The sequence below is a fragment of the Somniosus microcephalus genome, chromosome 9, assembly GCF_052327205.1.
Source record: "Somniosus microcephalus isolate GS21.2 chromosome 9, FLI_Smic_1.0, whole genome shotgun sequence".
In the NCBI taxonomy this organism is placed as follows: domain Eukaryota; kingdom Metazoa; phylum Chordata; class Chondrichthyes; order Squaliformes; family Somniosidae; genus Somniosus; species Somniosus microcephalus.
The window spans coordinates 5,696,471-5,720,071 of NC_140995.1; positions in this window are offsets into that span (position 1 = coordinate 5,696,471).

The window sequence follows — 23,601 nt, forward strand, 5'->3', positions numbered from 1 at the left end:
GTAACCATTAACGCCCTGCGGCACTGCGCCGCTGGCGATGATGTCATTGCCGTGCGCAGCGCCCCGCTTGCACCCCGACCACGATGCTCGGTCGCGCCCCCTGACTTACCACCGGACGCTATGTCCGACAGGGTCAGGGGGGCCTACCTGCGGCCGGGGCGGCGCTAATTAAAGGCGCGGTGCCGGGCGGCCATTTTTGTTGCTGGCCGCCTGCCAGCACCTGCCCCCGTTGCCATCCCCGGCCTCCTCTTCAACCCCCCGTGGCGTTCTGGCTGCGCTCCATGAGCTCGGCACTTCTCTTGAGTGCTGGGCTCTTTTGCCGGCACTCCGATCCCTGGTGGCCCAGCTGGGCTCCGGGTCGCACTGCGCAAAGCCCCTCCCCTTTAAGAAGGGGAGGAAGGCCTGCAGTCCGCGGCACTTAGCGCCGCGATATTACCTCGCAGTGCCCCAAGAGGGAGGCGGGGCGCTTCCAGTAGCGCCCCGCTTCCCTCTTGGGGTGCTATTGATGAATTTTGGCCACGGGAGCGCTAATTTTTTCGGGCCACTAAATGGGGGCGCGACTCAATCTTTCCCCCTACGTCTTTCAGCACGACCTCACCTATAAAAACAGGGGTGAAGCTGCTCAAGCAGGTGTTCTTAAAGGGACGTTATTGTTCGACAGCTGTGGTTACAAGTTTATTTTTTGCTTTTTGCAATAACATTTTGGTGCATTTAGTTTGTGTTACGTCCATGTGTAATTGAGACACGGACTGCAGGAGTTGGTTATAACAGGTGTTTACTGAGTGGAGACAAAACTGGAACTACTATACAAAGTTACTGCACAGGCTTATAGACAGGGGTGGTCACTACTGGTACTGCAGTATACAGGGGCTGCAGAATATAGTTCCTTCTTCAAAGTACATACACTACAATTCCTCCCCTTTTAGCTAAACAGTACATAACATTCGATTAATAATTAAATAACATATTTACAGTTACAGTTGCTATATACATTAGCTGAAGTTAAGCAATTATAAATTCAGTCTTTGAGGAGGCTTCCTGATTCTGTCTGGATAACGCCTCTTTGGGGTATCAGGTTCTTCTGGCAAAGTTGATTCGGGATCAACGTTGTTGTTTGATTCGTCTGCTTCCAATATCACCGATTCTGAGGTAGATGCAATTGGTACTTCGGTTTCATCACCAGGTGTATCGGATCGTGGTGTGTTTTGACGTTTTCCAGTGACTCGAGAATCTGGTCAGCATGGCGTCTTACCATGCTCTCTCCAACGTCCATGGTATACATTAGAGGTCCTTGCCGTGTGCAGGTCGTTTCTGGCTGCCATTTCTCTGTGCGGTAGTCCCGGGCCAAAACTGGTTGACCTATCTTAAAACTCCTGGTCGGCCTTTCATTCATATTCTGAAACTGCCTGTTCTCCACATCTCTTCTGATGTTTGGCTTAACCAAATCCAAGCGGCATCGTAGTCTTCGATTGAAGAACATCATGGCTGGAGTTTGGTTGGTAACTGCATGTGTCGCATTCCGGTAGGCAAACAAGAAGTTATCCACCTTGTGTTGTAGGGGTATATCTTCATTACACATTGCCTTGATAGCCTTCTTGAATGTTTGACCGAACCTCTCAGCCAATCCATTGGTGGCTGGGTGATATGGGGCGGATGTGTAATGCTTAACACCATTGTTCTTTAAGAACCTCTGGAACTCTTCAGAAACAAACTGTGGTCCATTGTCGGAGCAAATCTGTTCAGGCAGCCCATTTCTGGCGAATATGGTTCATAAGACTGTGATAGTTTTTTCTGTGGTGGTTGAGGACATTTTTATTACCTCTGGCCACTTTGAATGTGCATCCACCGCAATTAAAAACATCGAGTCCATAAATGGACCAGCAAAATCAACGTGCACCCTTTGCCATGGAGATGAGGGCCACTCCCATGGATGTAGAGGGGCTTGTGGTGGGGCGTTTTGGACCTTCTGGCATCCTGTACAGCTCTTGGTCATCTCTTCGATTTCTCTATCGGTTCCCGGCCACCACACAAACGCTCTGGCTAAGTTCTTCATTTTTACCCCTCCCAGATGACCCTCATGAAGCTCACCGAGCACTCTATCCTTCAATTTGGGTGGAATTACTACTCTGGATCCACACATCAAGGTTCCTCGGCACACTGACAGCTGTTCTCTTCTCGGCGAGAATGCTGGCAACAGTGGTTCGCCATGCGCTGGCCATCCCTTCACCGTTAAATCATAGACCCTGGAGAGTGTCGGGCCATTTCGTGTTTCCTTTTCTATGTTTACATTCGTCACAGGTAGACATTCGACTATGGTCGAGTGGAATATCTCCACAGGATCCACTGCAGGTGCTTCTTCCACCGTCGGCAACGGTAGGCGCGACAATCCATCAGCATTCCCGTGCTGTTTAGTTCCTTTGTACTCGATGTCATATTGGTGTGCCCCTAGGAAAAGGGACCACCTCTGTAGCCGTTGTGCTGTCATTATCGGGACGCCCTTCTGAGGGTTGAAAATGGAGACAAGAGGTTGATGATCAGTTAGTAGAGTAAATTTCTGACCGTGCAGGTAGTGATTGAACTTCTTCACCCCCCACACCAGGCTGAGGGCCTCTCTGTCAATCTGGGCGTAGTTACGCTCGGCTGAAGTTAACGAGCGTGACGCAAAAGCTATCGGCCTTTCTGAACCATCAAGGAATTTATGTGACAGTACCGCTCCAATGCCGTAGGGAGACGCATCACACGCCAGTCTTATCGGTAGTGATGGGTTGGAGTGAGCCAATACTTCTCTTGAAGTGATTAGGTCTTTACTCTTCTGAAAGGCCCGCTTACATTCATCGCTCCATTTCCATGCTACTCCAGTTTGTAGTAGGGCGTTCAGTGGGTGCAGAATTGTGGACAAATTCGGCAAAAACTTATGGTAGTAATTCACCAATCCAAGGAATGACCTCAGTTGCGACACATTTTCAGGTGCTGGAGCCTTAACTACCGCTTCAATTTTGTCAGGGGACTTATGTAACCCCTCTTCATCAATCACGTGGCCACAATACGTTATCTGTTTCTTAAAAAACTCGCACTTAGGGCGATTGGCTCGTAGCCCATGTTCTCTTAGTCTAGTGAGCACCTGCTCTAGGTTGGCAAGGTGTTCACTGTCATCTTCACCTGTCACTAGGATGTCGTCCAAGTAACACTGAGTCCCCGGAATCCCTTGCAGGACTTGTTCCATCGCTCTTTGCCATATCGCCGGAGCTGTTGCTACTCCGAATACCAGTCGATTATACTGGTAAAGACCTTTGTGAGTGTTTATCGTGAGATACTTCCTAGAGGATTCTTCAACCTCCATCTGCAAATATGCTTGTGCTAGGTCAATTTTTGTAAAACGCTTCCCTCCAGATAGTGAGGCGAAAATATCTTCTATCCTCGGGGGAGGATACTGTACTGTGTGAAGGACTGGGTTCACCGTCACCTTGAAGTCCCCACAGATGCGAACCTTCCTTGGCTCCTCAGACTTATTGTTTAACGTTTTCTTCATGACAGGTATAGCCCCGCCAGGTCTTTAGCGCCCGAAATTTAGCGCTCGGCCGGATTCCCGTAGCGCCCGCCTCAAATTCAGTTGCGCCGCCCCAACACGGAGGCGGGCACTATTGGAGGGTTTGGCCGCCTCGTTTGGGGCGAAGAATGTCAGTTTCAGGCGTCCAGCTGCCGCTGCGGCACCCGATGCGGTGCGGCAGGCTGGGGTACTGCAGGCCTCTTCCTTCTCTTAAGGAGGAGCTGCCTGCAGCCGTGTGATCGCCGCTGGATTCCCCTGGCAAATGAGCCCGGCACCACGGAGAAGTGCCGGGCTCGCGGGAGTGACACACCAATGCCATGGGGGGGTGGTGCAGGAGTCCAGGGAGAGAGGTGCAGCCAGGCGGCCGCCGGGAAAGCGGCTGGCCGCCCCTCCACCTTTATGCGCCGGCCTCTCGGAGCTGCAAGGCACCGTTTTGCAAACGCTGTTTGCAGCCGCCACGGGAGAGGCGGCCGCAACTGAATTTGGCAGTCGGACCGGAATTGCATTGGAACCGGGGCGCTGCGCACACCGATGACGTCATCGGTGCCGGCGCAGCGCTACCGGCTAACGTCGATGTTACGGACCAACTGAATTTCGGGCGCGAAAAAACTTCCGCCGCAAACCACTCTATAGCCCATAAGTGGGCGCAAACGCGACTGAATTTCTAGGCCGATGGGTGCCACCCACTCGCTCCAGTCTACCTTAGATAACACGCCTGCATTCTCCAGATTCTCCTGCTCTGCCTCGACGGCTGGGCGAATTGCATATGGTACCGGTCTTGCTTTGAAAAACTTGGGAATTGCATTCTCTTCTATTTTTATCGAGGCGGTTACGCCTTTAAGAGTTCCCAGTTCTTGTTGAAATACCTCTTTAGCGTTAGCTAAGATTTTTGACAATCGTCCAGGTGTGATGTCGTCATCCTTTTTACCAGCCACAGTCAGTGCCTGAATGGAGTGCCAGTCTAAACTTATCTTTCTGATCCATTCACGTCCCAATAACGGTGGTCCACCATCTTGCAGTATGTACAGATACAATTTCTGTATTTCCTTGCCGTTGTATTCGACAGGCACCCTTATTTTCCCTCTGGGGTATACTTTCTGCCCCGTATACGTCTTCAAGACAATGGATGTGTCTTTCAAGGGTATGTGTGAAAATAGCCGCTCGTAGTCTCGTCGATTCATGATGGTCAGGGCTGATCCTGTATCCAATTCCATTTTGACTTGGGACCCTGCTATCGTGAGGGTGACCCAAATGGTTCGGTGATCCTCTTTTGCGATTACGTTGTGAAGTTTGAGACAACTTAGTCTCTTGTTCCTGGATTCACTATCACTCTTCTGGTCTTCGGAACTACTGTCCGTCATCTTTTGTACTTTCCTGTACTGTTCCTTAGTAGCCTTTTTGTTGTCATTAGTCTTCTTCCCGGACCTCCAAACTCGTGCAATGTGTCCCATCTTTCCGCATTGCCTGCATATTTTGTCCTTGGACCAGCAGTCCTTCTGGTCATGGTTTGTTCTGCTGCAGCGATAACATTTTTCAAATCCCCGTGTCATTTCATGGGTGCCGTATTCCTGTGGCTTTTGCTGTATTTCCTCAGCTCCCCTTGCTGCTGCTTTGTACGATACTGCCGCACTGAAAGCCTTATCTAGCGTCAGCTCTTTCTCTGAGAGTAACCTCTTCTGGGTTCCTTCACTCAGGAGTCCACAGACAAATTTGTCCCGTAGGGTATCTGCCAGTCCTGCTCCGAACTGGCAGTGCTTTGATAGCTTGCGTAGTTCCGTAAGGTAATCAGCATTGCTCTCATCTTTATGCTGATTTCTCTTGTGGAATTTAAATCTTTCTGCTATCAGCAGCGGTGTAGGATTTAGGTGTTCCTGTAGGATATCAACAATTTCGTTAAAACTCTTCGCCATCGGTTTGGCTGGAGTGATCAGGTTCCGCAATAGGTCGTACGTTCTTGCGCCCATTACGTTTAGTAGTACTGATGTCTTTTTCTCATCGGCTACTTCATTTGCCTTGCAATATACTTCGACTCTTTCCACATACGTGGTCCAGTCTTCTATTGCATTATCGAAGGCAGTGATATTGCCAGTCTTCGGCATCTTGGAGATTTAAGATGGCGCCTCCCGCGCTTTGCCTTCTTCCCCGATTGAACAAAATGGCGCCTCCCGCGCTTTGCCTTCTTCCCCGCTGGATTAAGATGGCGCCTCCTGCGCTTTCTATCTTCTCCGCTGCTGCTAGCACTGTTGTTGGCGTTTTTATGCCTTGATGGTGATGCCCTATGGTCTTTGCGCACTTCCCCCCCGCGCTACTGCTAACGCCGCTCTCCGCGGTCCCCGTGGCAAACTGCAGCTCCTCGCGGCTTTCTGCGCTTCTAATTTCTTTTATTTTAATTACTGTTCCCGCCGTCAGAGCAAACCCTACGGGACACTTTCCTCCCTCTTTTCGGGTCCGTACGCTGCCCGGCTTCGTAGCACCAGCCGCGCCCTGTGTGCTCCACCCTCTCTCTCTCTCTCCTCTTCCCGACAACGCTGCTCGGCCCCGTTGAAAAGCCACCCGATCAAGCTCTAGCCCGCCGCAGCCCAGGAAGGATCAGTGTACTACCTGCCACCAGCCCGATTAGCTGGAACACCATAGACAGGATAACCAAGCCCCGCGCTCGACAGCCTCTCCTTCAAATCTCCGAATTCGATGAATCAGAGGGCGGTTGCCCACGGTCGACGCCCGTTTCTTCTGTTTGTTTGTTTTTTTTTCTTTTCTTCCTGCTGGCCTCGACCTCTAACAACTTCGCTTCAGGGATGGATCCCCATGAGGTGGTGCAGAACTGTAGATAAGTTCGGATCTGTTCGTCACCAGTGTTACGTCCGTGTGTAATTGAGACATGGACTGCAGGAGTTGGTTATAACAGGTGTTTACTGAGTGGAGACAAAACTGGAACTACTATACAAAGTTAGTACACAGGCTTATATACAGGGGTGGTCACTACTGGTACTGCAGTATACAGGGGCTGCAGAATATAGTTCCTTCTTCAAAGTACATACACTACAGTTTGATACAATAGGGCCCCAAAATTGGGAATCCCGTGGCCTGTCACCCTAAGTGTGACAGGACAGAATTTCCGCCCCGCCGATGCTGACCTCGTCAGAAATCCCGGCGTCAGCAAATTTAAATATTGCTGGGCAGGGCAAAGGTGTCCTTCTCGCAGTGCCAGTGAGCAACAATTTCAAACCATGGATCAAAAAGGAATTAGGGAGAAGAGAGCCTGAAACTTCTCACAGACTGATGTAAATACGAACCTGGCTGAAATTAGGCATGGGAGGGCGGTGGGGGGGTGGGGGGGTGCGGTAGGAGTGGGTGGCAAGGCCCCCGTCAATGCAGCAGCTAGTATCTTGTGAAAGGGAGTGGCACAGATAGCGAGTGGTAGCTCCCTAACTGCTAGGACCCCTCTTCAATGCAGGCTGAGGTTAATGACCTCACAAGGTCAGCAAGGGTAAACGTGATGGCTGTAAGTTGCCATTAGTATAGAGAATAATTCTATATTTATCTTAAAAGTACATTCACAAATTTACCTTGTGAACCAAATAATCCGTAGTGGTGCCTGCAGGAAGAAAACTACTAGGCACTTGGTCTGAGCGTTAAACAAACCTTTAATCAACTGTTTTACAACATGGAGGTCTAGTTGTGTCCTTCACCAGTTCCTGTTAAGAATGTCCTGCGCAAGTTGGGCCCGTGCCCGAGTATTTATAGGCCTAGAAATTCACTGGCCTTAGCGCCGCTTTTGAGGCGCTAGAGGGCCTAGCGGCGAAGTTATGGCCAGTTTTGAAATTGACAGGGGCCCTAAATCGGCGTTAGGCCGGTAGCGCTGCGCCGGCACCGATGACGTCATCGGTGTGCGCAGCGTCCCGGTTGCCATGGTAACCCGCCCGAACTCGGAAATTGAGTTGCGGCCGCCTCGCCCGTGGCAACCGCAAGCAACGTTCTGGCAGAGGTGCCTTACAGAACGTTGCGCCGGCGCATTAAAGGCCCCGCGGCGGCCGGCCGCTTTCCCGCCGCCCGCCTGGCCGCAGCTCCCTCCCCGGACTTCCCCCCCCCCCCCGGAACAGAAGCAAGCCCGGCACTTGTCCGAGGTGCCGGGCTCATTTTTAAAAAGATTATCGCGGGCCGCGGCCGGGTGCAGGCAGCTCCTCCTTAAGGGAAGGAGGAGGCCTGCACTTCCCGAACCTGCCGCACCGCAGCGGGCGCCGCAGCGCCGGAATAGCGCTGAAATTCAGCGCATAGCGCCAGTTTTCAGGCGCTAACAGCTTTCAGCAGCGCCGGCAGCCGTTTGGGCGCAGAAGTAGTGAATTTTTGGCCCGCCCAGCGCGACTTAGCTCCGGCACTAACTTCCGGCGCTAAAGCCGTCGCTGCGCCAAAACCCAATTTCTAGGCCATACTGTCCCTGGACAGCGCCACCTGCAGGCCGCTCAGTATTATTTCATAAGGCTTTCTTTCATGAATGACTGATTCATGTCAAGCACTTTAAAAACAATTTTACAATGCAACTCTATTCACAGTCACCTACTTTGAGATCTAAAGGCTTTATTAGTGTTGTTGACAGGAATTTAATCCAACCAACAAGATGTCAGCTAATATGGTGCAATATTTTTCACTCCATGCGAATGAGCCATTTGACTTGTACGGACAAAATTACTAATGCAGATGGTTGGATGCATACAAAATGACTGATAAAAAAACAGATCATTGTAACTTTATAAATGGTTGCTGAACACAGATAAAAAAAATTCTTTCCTGGGCAGGAAAATGCCTCCATTCCTCCACATTACTTTGCGAAAGAGAACCTTTCCTCTTAGTTACCTAGAAATGTCAATGATTGTCACGAGGCATTAAACGCTCTGCAAGGTTTACAATAGAACATGACAAATCAAAACTATACTATCTGACTACAAAAGGTCACCAAGAAAATTGTTGACAAGACCAGGGAAAAATCATCGTGCAGAAAGGTCAACTGAGGTGATGACACCACCGCCTCCTCTGAGGTTAAACTGGAAGCTAGTAATTGATAGGATAATTAGCATCTCACATGATAAATACATATTTTCATTGTAATTTTAGACAATTTGCTCTCATTTGCAAGCTGACAATGTACAGTGAAACTTTGCGAGCTCTCAGTTAATGGTGTCCTTCATTATTTGTGTGCCAAGTAAATAATTAAATAATTGCTCTCATCCGCAATAGTGAAGATCTGAGATGTCCATAAGCTATCCACAAAAAGTGCCCTGTTGGCTTGATGATGCAACAGCCCTTGATTGCAGAATCCACATCACTTCTGAAAAATGCATAAAATGAATTCTAAACGTTACTTTCTGTATTGCTGTAATAAAATCAATTTAAAAAGCACTACACACAGGGAACCAGCCATAGGATTTGGGGGCCCCCAGTGAGATTAGTTATAGGGTCCTGCTACCTAGCTGGATTTTTTTTAAACCACACACAGTGGTATATACTATTGAGATCGACTTCACAATCCTGTTGCAGTGGGAATTTTCTTGCAATGCTGCAGCGATCCAAAGGAACGCAGCAGCCACTTAAAGGGAAGTAACCTTAAAGATAAGTGGCTGAATGTCAACACATTTGATCACTTTTCAGTAGATATTTATTCTTCAGGTCATCAGCATCTACCTGACACATGGATTGTTGGTGTGATTGCATTGCCAAGTCCAGCTAGCTTACATTCAACCCCCGTTTGAATACACACATGGCTTCTACCATAGCAGCTGCTACTCCGACATGTTGGGAGTCCAAAAATTCAGATCAGGATTCGCAACCCAGTGGTTGTGGTTTTGTTCCAAAGTAAGAATGTAATGTACATGCTGATGATCCAAATGCTTGATGCACTTGTTGGCTGGTACGGCAATATATACTAACACACTACGGGTCCTACATACATTTGGACCAGCCACATAAATACTGTGGCAACAAGAGCAGGTCAGAGGCTGGGTATTCTGCGGCGAGTGTCTCACCTCCTGACTCCCCAAAGCCATCTACAAGGCACAAGTCCATAACACCGCCTTTCTCCACCCTTGCCTCAGCTCATCCGCTGCTGAAACCCTCATCCATGCCTTTGTTACCTCTGGACTTGACTTTTTCAATGCACTCCTGGCCGGCCTCCCACATTCCACCCTACGTAAACTTGAGGTCATCCAAAACTCGGCTGCCCGTGTCCTAACTCACACCAAGTCCCGTTCGCCCATCACCCCTGTGCTCGCTGACCTACATTGGCTCCCAGTTAAGCAGCGCCTCGATTTCAAAATTCTCATCCTTGTTTTCAAATCCCTCCATGGCCTCGCCCCTCCCTATCTCTGTAACCTCCTTCAGCCCTACAACTCCCCCGAGATATCTGCGCTCCTCTAATTCTGCCCTCTTGAGCATCCCCGATTATAATCGCTCCACCATTGGTGGCCGTGCCTTCTGTTGTCTGGGCCCTAAGCTCTGGAATTCCCTGCCTAAACCTCTCCGCCTCGCTACCTCTCTCTCCTCCTTTAAGACGCTCCTTAAAACCTACCTCTTTGACCAAGCTTTTGGTCACCTGCCCTAATTTATCCTTATGTGGATCGGTGTCAAATTTTTTGCCTTAAAATACTCCTGTGCAGCGCCTTGGGACGTTTTACTACCTTAAAGGCGCCATATAAGTACAAGTTGTTGTTGTTGTTAAAAATGCAGTTTTCAGCCCTAACTGCCTTTCAAAAAAAAACTTAACATTCAAAAGAAGTCCCAAATGGGTTTATTCAGCTCATAAAGCTGAATTCCTTTCTGAACCTCAATAAATGGGAAAAGTGCTTCAGCACTAACACAAATGTTTAGCAAGCCATGGAAAAGGCACCCAGAGTCTCGCACGCAGCACTTCATCTTTGTGCAGGTGGTCAACACCGGACGTGAGGTCCTCTACCCACAGGGGTCAGGAGGCCCTCCAGAAAGAAGGATGTGGGACCACATCACTGAGGCCGTCACTGCCAGCAGTGTGGCACCCTCCATCTGGCTCCAGTGCCCAAAGAAGCTTCATGACCTCAGACCACTGGTCAAGGTCAGTGAATGCATCTTCAAAAGCCGTCTCCTACCAACTGCACCACTAGCCTCACACACTGCTCAATGCACGACCCCCAATCATTCACCTACCAACAATCTGCACCAATCACGAGGCACATCTCCCATTCCTAGACTCAGCTCACCCTCTTGGATGAGACGGTGCTGGACATTCTTGGCAGGGGCATGGCTGAGCCCTTGGCCAGCGGCAGGGCTGAAAGAATACAAGGTGCTGGTATCCTCATACGTTATCCTCCTTCTCACATGCACCCCTTGTTTTTCCGCCCTCCCAGCACCACAACTCCACCCTTGTGCCTTCCTCATTTCACACATCCAAGAAATGCAGCCTGCCCAGCTAGTGGGTGACCAAGAAGAGGGAGAGGAGACTGAAGAAGAAGAAGAAGAAGAAACACCGTCACTCGATTTCACACTCCCAGCCACCAGCTCCTCAAGGTCGACCAGCAAGGCCATTTGCAGTGTCCCCCACTGAAAGTCAGCAGCCTTCCACCAGCCATACTGCAGCCACTGGGGTAACACTGCGTGACATCAGTAGGATAGGCAAAGGCACACACAAGACAGTCACTAAGAGAATGCACAAGGGTGATGAATTGATTTCTTGATGTCACATTGGATGGATAGATGTATAAAGTTGGATTGGAAAGTTTGATTTGTGGTGGCTTTTATTTCAGCATTGTGGCCAAGTGGATGCTGCGATGCTCAGTAACAGAGGGAAGGTAAGATGTGGGACTAATGTTGAAAGGGGCATTGGGGTTGTGGTCACTGGGACTGCAGGCAGATGATTCCATCCCAGATATCCCGGCCAGAAAGGGGCTGTCTGGGATGCATCCTCCTGTCCGCTTCCTCCTCTTTTGCTTCTTCCTCTTCTGTGTCTTCCTTGTCCCTCTGTGAGCGGATGCTGTAAATGTGAAATGACAGCATAAAATGCTGGAAGTACTCAGCAGTTCAGGCAGCATCTCATCCTGAAACATCATGAACTCTGTTTCTCTCTCCACAGATGTTGCCTGACGTATTGTGCATTTGCAGCATTTTCTGTCTTCTCAGAAGCCTTCCTTTACCTTCCGAGGCCTTTCAAGCATCCAGCAGCACTCCCAACACACTTAAAAAACTTTTAACATCTATTGCAGCAAACTACCCCTTCAATAAAATCAAGAAAACCAAGTCCAAAAGCTTAAATCCAAACTGAATGATGTGTGTGTCCCTTTAAGAGGTGCTGACAGTGCCTGCTTGCCTGCCAGGTTAACCTGGCGTGCTTAGGACCCAGCGCTGAATTCAGCACCAGGGTCGAAGTTCGGACTGGTGACGTTAAGTCGGCGTTGCGCACCGATTGACATCATCACGCCGCCATTTTTTTTCTCCAGGGCGCTGCCAGCTACCGGCAGCGCAAAGGGAACCTCGAAAATGAAGGATGCTGTGGGACCCGTCGCTCTTTTGCCATGTTTTTAACGGGTGGCGTAAAGCCCCTGAATATTTTGCCCAATACCTTCAGAACATTGTGGTCACTCGGCATTTTTAAATATAAATAAATAAAGCAAGGGATACGGGGCAAAGGCAGGTAGTTAGGTTACAGATCGGCCATGATCTCACTGAATGGCAGAACAGGCTCGAGAGGCTGAGTGGCCTCCTCCTGTTCCTATGTTGCCTGTGAGTGGATGCAGGGCTGCAGTGTAACTTTGGGGTTGTCTGCATAATGCACAAAGACATGAAGAATGAAAGGAAGCGTGTACCATCTGCAAAATAGCAGACGCGTTCAGTAGCTTGAAATTTGGCGAAGTGCAACAAAATAAAAGAGAAAAGAGTTGCTTTCTCATGGCTTAACATATCATTTAAAACACTTGATTTGATGATGTCCTTGTTGCTCATTCTCCAAGTACTGCTTCGCAGCATTCAGCAAACTTTTCTGTTCCAAAATTGAACTTGAGAAGTGAAAAGGTTCAGCATTGATTCAGGTAACGCCTGTCCAGTATCACGGTGGAGCAAACCTTCCTGCAGTGGAAATTTGGTTGCACATTGTGTTACAAAATATAAATCTTCCAGAGGATGTGGTAATTTGCTTACTCAAAATATTCTCTCCTCCCTCGGATCTTAAAGTTGCAAATGAGAAATTTCAAACCTGTAGATCTAATTTTAAAAGGAGTGGGAGAGAATTATTCTTCCTCCACTTCCTGAACCAGGAAGTGCTATATTTTGTGGAGGCTCAATAGTTTAGGCTGATAATAACGGCTTTATTGCAGAGAATACCGTACGCCTACTTGTTGAACTCAGCACTAATTGAATGACTACATCTCTGACATTAAAGAGGCACCATTTCATTTAAGTTAGATTAATAGCAAACAGAGTTAAGATTAAAGCCTTTAAAAAAATGACATTGTGCTACTGTAGAAATTATCTTCCAATAGATCAATTAATTATTCATTACATATTATATCTAGCTGTGTCTCAGTGGGTAGCACACTTGCCTCAGAGGCAGAAGGTTGTGGGTTCAAATCCCACTCCAGGGATGTGAGCACAAAAACCCAGGCTGACACTCCCAGTGCAGTGCTGAGGGAGTGCTGCACTGTCGGAGGTGCCGTCTTTCGGATGAGATGTTAAACTGAGGCCCCGTCTGCTCTCTCAGGTGGATGTAAAAGATTCCACAACACTATTTCGAAGAAGAGCAGGGGAGTTATCCCCGGTGCCCTGGCCAATTATTATCCCTCAATCAACGAAACAGATTATCTGGTCATTATCACATTGCTGTTTGTGGGAGCTCGCTGTGTGCAATTTGGCTGCCGCGTATCCTACATTACAACAACTAACTTAAAAAAAATGTACTTCATTGGCTGTAAAAAGCTTTGTGTTGGCTGGTGGTTGTGAAAGGTGCTATATAAATGCAAGTCTTTCTTTCCTACAGACACCATACAAATGGAAAGGTCCCACCCCTCAGTGTATGCATCAGTTATAGTAACAGTGGAGATTCCTTGGAGTCTGATGTTTTTGTATAAATCAGTGTTACAGGAAACACTAGAGCAAATTTCTAATGGTGATTTTGTTGCATATAACTGTTCTTAATGTCAAAATTGAGACTGAACCCAGTGACAAGTTACTGGTGTACTATTTTGCCTAGATCTTTAGTGATTGGAGTTGGGTTTTGCTTGGGATAATTATCAGGGGTAGACACTTTAATTGTTAAAGAAAAGTATCACTAACTTTTTTTTCATTAAAAGTGCCTTTTATTAACAGGGAGAACACAACAAACCATTTAGAGAGGGAAGGTCTATCCAAGAAGCCGCAATAAGATGTTTAAAAAGCATATGGTTACTTCGGTTTATAAATAGCGGAATAGAATATACAAGCAAAGAGATCATACTGGAACTTTATAAATCACTGACCTACATTGGCTTCAGGGTGATCAAAGCCTCAATTTTAAAATTCTGATCCTTGTTTTCAAATCCCTCCATGGTTTCGCCCCTCCCTATCTCTGTAATCTCCTTCAGCCCCACAACCCACCCCCGAGATATCTGCGCTCCTCTAATTCTGGTCTCTTGAGCATCCCTGATTATAATCGCTCAACCTTTGGTGGCCATGCCTTCTGTTGCCTCGGCCCTAAGCTCTGGAATTCCCTGCCTAAACCTCTACACCTCGCTACCCCCCACCCCTTTCCTCCTTTAAGACGCTGCTTAAAATCTACGGGGGGAAAATTGGATTGCTTTGTGCCTCCCGTTAGTGCCCCCGGGTGGGGCGCCGCTATCGCCGCCCATGAAATTCAGCGGGAGGTTAGCGGCAACAGTAGCCAGTAGCGCCCCATGGCACTGCGCCTCCGGTGGTTACGTCATCACGGTGCGCAGCGCCCCGCTCGCGCCCTGGCCGCAAACTTCGGTTGTGCCCCCGACCTATCGCCGGACGATATGTCCGATAGGGTCAGGGTGGCGTTTTTGCAGCTGCAGCAGCGCAAATTAAATGGCAGGTGCCAGGCGGCCATTTTTTGGGGCCAACTGCCTGCACCTGCCCCCCTTCCCCTGTTTTCTTGAGTGCCGGCCGCGATCGGTCAGCCTGGCGCTCCTTTTGAGTGCCGGGCTGTTTTCCCGGCACCCTGCTCCCCAGTGGTCCAGCGGGTCCCCAGTGCACACAGCGCTAGGCCCCTCCCCTGGCCTGCAATACCACGGCTTGACGTGCCGACGCGCGTACCGCTGTTGCACATAGGGCCGCGATCTTCAGTTGTAGCGCCCCAGGAAGGAGGGGGAACGCTTCGAGTAGCCCCGCCTCCTGCTTGGGGTGCTGGCACTCAATGTACAGCGCAGGGCACTAACTTCTTTGGGGCGCTAAAAGTAGCAAAGTTAGTGCCCCAAAGGAGGAGCCCCCAAATTTTCCCCCCTAACTCTTTAACCAAACTTTTGGTCATCTGTCCTATTATCTCCTTATGGGGCTCAATGTCAAATTGTGTTTGATAACCGCTCCTGTGAAGCGCCTTGGGATGCTTTACTACATTGACCAGAAACTTAACTGGACCAGCCACATAAATACTGTGGCAACAAGAGCAGGTCAGAGGCTGGGTATTCTGCGGCAAGTGTCTCACCTCCTGACTCCCCAAAGACTTTCCACCATCTACAAGGCACAAGTAAAGAGTGTGATGGAATACTCTCCACTTGCCTGGATGAGTGCAGCTCTAACAACACTCAAGAAGCTTGACACCATCCAGGACAAAGCAGCCCGCTTGATTGGCACCTCATCCACCACCTTAAACATTCACTCCCTCCACCACCGGCGTACCGTGGCTGCAGTGTGTACCATCTACAAGATGCACTGCAGCAACTCGCCAAGGCTTCTTTGGCAGCACCTCCCAAACCCGCGACCTTTTCCACCTAGAAGGACAAGGACAGCAGGCGCATGGGAACACCACCACCTCCAAGTTTCCCTCCAAGTCACACACCATCCTGACTTGGAAGTATATTGCCATTCCTTCATCGTCATTGGGTCAAAATCCTGGAACTGTGATATACTTGAACATATTAGCATCGAGAGGGAGGAGGTACTAGCGGTTTTAGCAGGATTAAAAGTGGATAAATCCCCAGGCCCGGACAAGATGTATCCCAGGCTACTATGTGAGGCAAAGGAGGAGATTGCAGGGGCTCTGACACAAATTTTCAGAACCTCTCTGGCCACAGGGGATGTGCCAGAGGACTGGTGAACAGCTAACGTAGTACCATTATTCAAGAAGGGTAGTAGGGATAAACCAGGGAATTACAGGCCAGTGAGCCTAACATCAGTGGTAGGGAAATTATTGGAAAAAATTCTGAGGGACAAAATTGGTCTCCACTTGGAGAGGCAGGGATTAATTAGGGATAGCCAGCATGGCTTTGTCAAGGGAAGATCATGTCTGACCAATTTGATTGAATTTTTCGAGGGGGTGACTAGGTGTGTGGATGAGGGTAGTGCAGTGGATGTGGTTTACATGGATTTCAGTAAGGCTTTTGATAAAGTCCCGCATAGGAGGCTGGTCAGGAAGGTAAGAGCCCATGGGATCCAGGGTGCCTTGGCACATTGGATCCAAAACTGGCTTAGTGGCAGAAGGCAGAGGGTGATGGTGGAAGGTTGTTTTTGTGACTAGAAGCCTGTGTCCAGTGGGGTACCGCAAGGATCGGTGCTGGGTCCCTTGCTGTTTGTGGTCTACATTAATGATTTGGATGTGAATGTAAAAGGTATGATCAGTAAGTTCGCAGATGACACGAAAATTGGTGGGGTGGTAAGTAGCGAGGAGGGAAGCCTCAGGCTACAGGACGATATAGATGGGTTGGTCAGATGGGCGGAACAGTGGCAAATGGAATTTAACCCTGAAAAGTGTGAGGTGATGCATTTTGGACGGACTAACAAGGCAAGGGAATACACAATGAATGGTAAGACCCTAGGAAAGACAGAGGATCAGAGGGACCTTGGTGTGCATATACAGAGATCCCTGAAGGCAGCAGAACAGGTGGATAAGGTGGTTAAAAAGGCATATGGGATACTTGCCTTCATTAGCCGAGGCATAGAATATAAGAGCAGGGAGGTTATGATGGAGCTGTACAAAACGCTGGTTAGGCCACAGCTGGAATACTGTGTGCAGTTCTGGTCGCCTCACTATAGGAAGGATGTGATTGCTTTGGAGAGGGTGCAGAGGAGATTTACCAGGATGTTACCTGGGCTGCAGCGCTTCAGCTATGAAGAAAGACTGGACAGGCTGGGGTTGTTTTCCTTGGAGCAGAGAAGGCTGAGGGGGGACCTGATTGAGGTATACAAAATTATGAGGGGCATAGATAGGGTAGATAGAAAGGAACTTTTCCCCTTAGTAGAGGGGTCAATAACAAGGGGGCATAGATTCAAGGTAAGGGGCAGGAGGTTTAGAGGGGATTTGAGGAAAATCTTTTTCACCCAGAGGGTGGTTGGAATCTGGAACTCACTGCCTGAAAGGGTGGTAGAGGCAGGAACCCTCACAACATTCAAGAAGCATTTGGATGAGCACTTGAAATGCCATTGCATACAAGGCTATGGACCAAGTGCTGGAAAATGGGATTAGATTAGACAGGGCCTGATGGCCGGCGCGGACGCGATGGGCCGAAGGGCCTCTTTCTATGCTGTATAACTCTATGACTCTGTGACTCCCTCCCTAACAGCACTGTGGGAGCACCTTCACCACACGGACTGCAGCGGTTCAAGAAGGTGGCTCACCATCTGGACGGTTTCCTTCCCTAAAGGACATTAGTGAACTAGTGGGTTTTTATGACAGCCCAACAGCTCCACAATCACTTTTACTGATATCAGCTTTTTATTTCCAGATTTAAAAAAAAATGCATTTAAACTCTCAAACTGCCATGGTGAGATTTGAACTCATGTTCTCTGGATTTTTGGTCAAGGCCTCTGGATTACTAGTCCAGTAACACGATGACTGTGCTACCGTACCCGTACAATGGACAAAACTTTCATCACTTTTCCTGTGGACAGACCGAACAGATCTCAGTTGTTGACAAGATTCCTTGGCGTGCAAAACATTACACGTGGTTCCCATCTGGACATTCGGGTCCTTCACATCAAACCCACGGCCTTCGTGAACAGGAAGGGTTTGGACTCAGTTGCTGTTCAGATCGTATCTTACCACAGAAACATCATACTGCACATCAGTGGTCATTATCCAGGAAGTAGACTCAACGCATTCACTGTGCAACATTTCAAAGATGCCTACTGATGTAAGAAAACTACTAGGTACTTGGTCTAAGCGTTAAACAAAGCTTTAATTAACTGTTTTACAACATGGAGGTCTAGTTGTGTCCTTCACTAGTTCCTGTTAAGAATGTCCTGCGCAAGCTGGGCCCGTGCCCGAGTATTTATACTCTCCCTGGACAGCACCACACGTAGGCCGCTCAGTATTATTTCATAAGTCTTTCTTTCATGAATGACTGATTCATGTCACTTACGTTATTTGAAGAAGAAACATGGTGGATGGCAGTTTGAGATCAGCAGCCATTAATCCTCTTGAGAAACTCCCAAACTGCAGAGGAGCACATCGCCCGTCACACCTCAGCATCAGTTTGCTGTTCCTCAGTTGTCACCACCACCTTCAAGAATGCCACGCAGGGTCTGCAAAAGGACAATGGTTGTGCGCAACGTTGGTACAACCCGGAGGGTGCAGCAGTTTCCAAATTAGGTTAGCGCCATGGGTAATGGGCTGCGTAAGAAATGTGCACAAAAGCGACTTACTTTCATCCTCCTACCAAGAAGCATCTTCATTTGTAGTCAGACATTTGGGCGACTGCAGTGGTTTTATACAGCAGCCTTCTTCCTTGCAGCTGCTACATCTCTTTGGAACTTATAAAATTCTAACAGGACTGGACAGACGGGATGCAGGAAGGATGTTCCCGATGGTCGGGGAGTCCAGAACCAGAGGTCACAGTCTAAGGATAAGGGGTAAGCCATTTAGGACAGAGATGAGGAGGAATTTCTTCACCCAGAGGGTGGTGAACCTGTGGAATTCTCTACCACACAAGGCAGTTGAGGCCAATTCATTGAATATATTCAAGAAAGAGTTAGATATATTTCTTAAGGCTAAAGGGATCAAGGGATATGGGGAGAAAGCAGGGACAGGGTACTGAATTTGGATGATCAGCCATGATCTCATTGAATGGCGGAGCAGGCTCGAGGGGCCGAATGGCCTACTCCTGCTCCTATCTTCTATGTTTCTATGTGCTTTCACTAGAGCGCGACCTTCAGCCCCAAATAGTGTCACCCTCCTTTGGTGCACCTCCTGCAGTCGGACCTTCAACTCTACAGCATCAAACCGAGCAGTGTTGTCCACGTCGCCACTGTAAAACAATTAGTCTATGTTCCTGCCAGCCTGAGCTGTGCCTATGCCGACACAACCCCATGTTTGTCCACTTCACAAAAATCAGGCCGTTTATATCTGAATTTTAATTACATGTTCTTTTATTGTGCAAAGACGATGTCCACACAGCAAGACCCTAACAAAGTTATCAGGATCCAAAATGGCATACCTTGTAGAGGCATTTCAAGCACAAATGGTTGCTATAAGTGAACATTACTGGTACACGTCTTTAGTTTGGTTGATCCTTTAACTCGGGCATGGTAAGGAGTAACAAACTGCACGAAGGTACAGATCAAAAATGAAGCAAAGCCAAGGCAATTGCATCAGAGTTGAGATATTATGTAAAGTGATCATTATCACTATCGTACTACATCAAGAATGTAATTCACAATAAGATTTTGGCAGACAGAATGTTTTTAAACTATGAGTAACCTTTTAGTTTCGCAATTTCCTTAATTGGCTTAGAGGTGAGCAAGCCAGACAGCTGCAAAGTCAAGATGAGCCAGAGTTCCAGGTTGACTTTCCCAACCCAAACTGGAACTGAATCAAATGGGAAAAAAATGTGGGCACTGTTCCAGCCCCTTCTATGGAAATGGAGAACTGTGGGATGGAAATTTATTTATGGTTCTACATTCAGCAGCGAATATTTCCAATCGTCTAAAAAACAAAAATACTGCAATGTTGGCAATTTTATAACATTAAGAGGTTTTGTTCAAGTTTAAATTTACTCAGTACTTTAACAGATTATTTTGCAGTGCACTGAAAGAAAGAAAGACTTGCATTTCTATAGCGCCTTTCATGACCACCGGACATCTCAAAGCACTTTACAGCCAATGAAGTACTTTTGGAGAGCAGTCACTGTTGTAATGTGGGAAACGCGGCAGCCAATTTGCGCACAGCAAGCTCCCACAAACAGCAATGTGCTAATGGCCAGATAATCAGTTTTAGTGATGTTGGTTGAGGGATAAATATTGGCCCCAGGACACCGGGGAGAACTCCCCCTGCTCTTCTTCAAAATAGTGGCCATGGGATCTTTTACATCCACCTGAGAGAGCAGGCGGGGCCTCGGTTTAACGTCTCTTTCGAAAGACGGCACCTCTGACAGTGCAGCACTCCACCGGATTTGTCAGCCTAGGTTTATATGCTCAAGTCCCTGGAGTGGGGACTGTGAACCCACAACCTTCTGACTCGGAGGCGAGGGTGCCTCCCACTGAGCCACAGCTGACACACTGGATGTTACTCCACTTGGTATTACTTTTCGTTGCCACTAAGCACACAGAAATTACAATTATGTTGGCAGCTAGGTTCTGGCTCTTAGTTCTTCACTGTTTTAAATAAAAACATTGTTTTTTATTTTTACATTGGGGAACGAAACTCTATTTCAGGAACCCAGAATCAACATTGAGTGTTCCAAGTTCAAGTATGCTGAAGCTTGCTGCAGGGTAAAGGTGCCTCTATTCTTTCTCAACACATCTGCATTCCAACCTCTGATGAGCACCTCCTACTGTACCAGCGTGGCATTTGTTTCAATTTCCTGCACCAGCCATCCTGCCGCCTCGGAGTGAGATTGCTGCCATTTGCCAAGTTAGGGGAAGTTTTACACTGCAGGCCCACGACAACTGAGAACTTGACTGAGACTGCCAAAACTTTTCCCCCCATACAGCCCTTTCAGCCAGAAGACAGAGCAGATGCTAGGCTGAATTTGAAACCAGGTCCCAGGGATGACAGGCCAGTATCTCACCCATTGCGCTACCTCATCCCAACCCCCACCCGACTTTGGTTTTAATCACATTTGATCCAAGCTAAACAGTTGACTCAAATCTGGCTCTGGCTCAGTATGCTTGACCAGTTTTAGTGATGGGGCATGGAAGACTGGCTTACATAGGATTCACCTCTATTGTAAAGTGCAATCATAAATCACCATTGCCATTGCCAGATGTCACTGTACAGGCTAAAGAATCTGAACAGATCCTTCAGATTTATTCACCTTTTTCCTCTCGTGCCTGTACATATTTTCCCCTGCCTGCCAGATTTTTTTCAGTCCTGAAGGCAACAATCCGTGTTGGAGATATAAGCCCCAAAATTGCAAGACTACTTCCGGTGCCAAGTCTCGCTCAGTAGGAATGCAGATAGGAAAATCAGGGGCATCGATCAGAATGCTGCACTCTTGATTTCATAGAAACATAGAAACATAGAGATAGGAACAGGAGTAGGCCATTCGGCCCTTCGAGCCTGCTCCGCCATTCAATGAGATCATGGCTGATCTTCGTCTGAGATCATAGCTGACCTTACCAGTTCAGTACCCCGTCCCCGCCTTTTCTCCGTAACCCTTAATCCCCTTAGCCTTCAGAAATATATCCAATTCTCTCTTGAAAATATTTATTGAATTAGCCTTCACAGCCCTCTGTGGCAGGGAATTCCACAGGCTCACCACTCTTTGAGTGAAGAAATTCTTCCTCATCTCTGTTTTAAATGATTTGCCCGCTATTTTTAGACTGTGGCCCCTGGTTCTGTGCTCCCCGGCCATTGGAAACATTCTCTCTGAATTCAGCCTGTCCAGGCCTGCCATAATTTTATATGTTTCGATGAGATCCCCTCTCAATCTTCTAAACTCCAGTGAGTACAAGCCCAAACTATTTAATCTCTCTTCGTAGGTCATTCCCGCCATTCCAGGTATCAGCCTGGTGAATCGCCGTTGCACTCTTTCCATGGCAAGAACATCCTTCCGCAGATGGGGCGACCAAAACTGTACACAATACTCCAGATGCGGTCTCACCAGCACCTTGTACAGCTGTAGTAAGGTATCCCTATTCCTATACTCGAACCCCCTTGATATGAAGGCCAACATACCATTTGCCTTCTTAATCGCCTGTTGCACCTGCATGCTCTCCTTCAGTGACTGGTGCACAAGAACACCCAGGTCCCTCTGCACTTCCCCATCTCCCAATCTATTGCCATTTAGATAATAATCTACCCTCCTGTTTTTACCCCCAAAGTGGATAACCTCGCATTTATCCACATTATAGTGCATCTGCCACGTATCCGCCCATTCCCCCAACCTGTCCAAATCACACTGTAGCCTCCTGACATCCTCATCAGAGCCCACCCCTCCTCCTAGTTTAGTGTCGTCAGCGAATTTGGAAATATTGCATCCAATTCCCTGATCCAGATCATTTATATATATTGTGAACAGCTGGGGTCCCAGGACAGATCCTTGCGGCACCCCGCTGGTCACTGCCTGCCACTCCGAAAATGAGCCGTTTATTCCAACTCTCTGTTTTCTATCCGCCAGCCAGTTCTCTATCCACGTTAATACTTTGCCCCCAATCCCATGAGCCTTAATTTTGCATGATAATCTTTTGTGTGGAACCTTATCGAAGGCTTTCTGGAAGTCAAGGTACACCACATCCACTGGCTCTCCCCCATCTATTTTACCAGTTACTTCCTCAAAAAATTCCAGCAGATTAGTCAAACACGATTTACCCTTTGTAAATCCATGTTGACTCTGTCCGATCCTTTCCCCATTTGTCAAGTGCTCCGCTATTTTATCCTTAATAATGGACTCTAGCATTTTGCCCACAACCGATGTAAGGCTTACTGGTCTATAATTCCCTGCTTTCTCTCTACCCCCCTTTTTAAATATTGGGGTAACATTAGCTACCCTCCAATCCACGGGTACTGTTCCCGAGTCAATGGAGTTCCGGAAGATGATCCTTAGAGCATCTGCTATCTCCAGGGCCACCTCCTTAAGTACCCTAGGATGTAGTTTATCAGGCCCCGGGGATTTGTCGGCCTTCAGTCCCCTCAACTTACCCAACACCATATCCCTAGAGATACTAATTTCTGTCAGCTCCTCCCTCTCATTAGTCCCTATGTTTGCCGATATTCCTGGGAGGTTATTTGTGTCCTCCTTTGTGAATACAGAACCAAAGTATGAGTTTAATTGGTCTGCCATTTCCTTATTCTCCATTATATATTCTCCCGAATCGGACTGCAAGGGACCGACTTGGGATTTTACCAGTCTTTTCCTCCTGATATACCGATAAAAGCTTTTGCAGTCTGTCTTTATGTTTGCTGCAAGTTTACTTTCGTATTCTATTTTCCCCTTCCTGATTAATCCCTTTGTCCTCTTTTGCTGTATCCTGTACTGCCCCCAATCTTCCGGTCTGGTGCTTTTTTTTGCCAGTTGATATGCCCTTTTTTTTGATTTTATGCTGTCCCTAATTTCCCTCGTTATCCACGGTTGAGTCACCTTTTTAGGTTTATTTTTATGCCAAACCGGTATAAACATGTTCTGGAATTCTTCCATTCTATCTTTGAATGCTTGCCATTGTCTATCCACTGTCAATCCCCCCAGAAACACCACCCAATCAATCTTACCCAATTCCCGTCTCATACCCTCGTAATTCCCTTTATTTAAGTTCTGGACCTTAGTCTCTGATTCAATTTCCTCACTCTCCATCTCGACTGAGAGCTCGATCATATTATGATCGCTCTGACCCAAGGGGCCTCGTACAAGAAGATTGCTGATAAGTCCCTTCTCATTGCACAATACCCAGTCTAAAATGGCCTGATCTCGAGTCGGCTCCTCGACATATTGGTCCAGATAACCGTCCCGAAAACATTC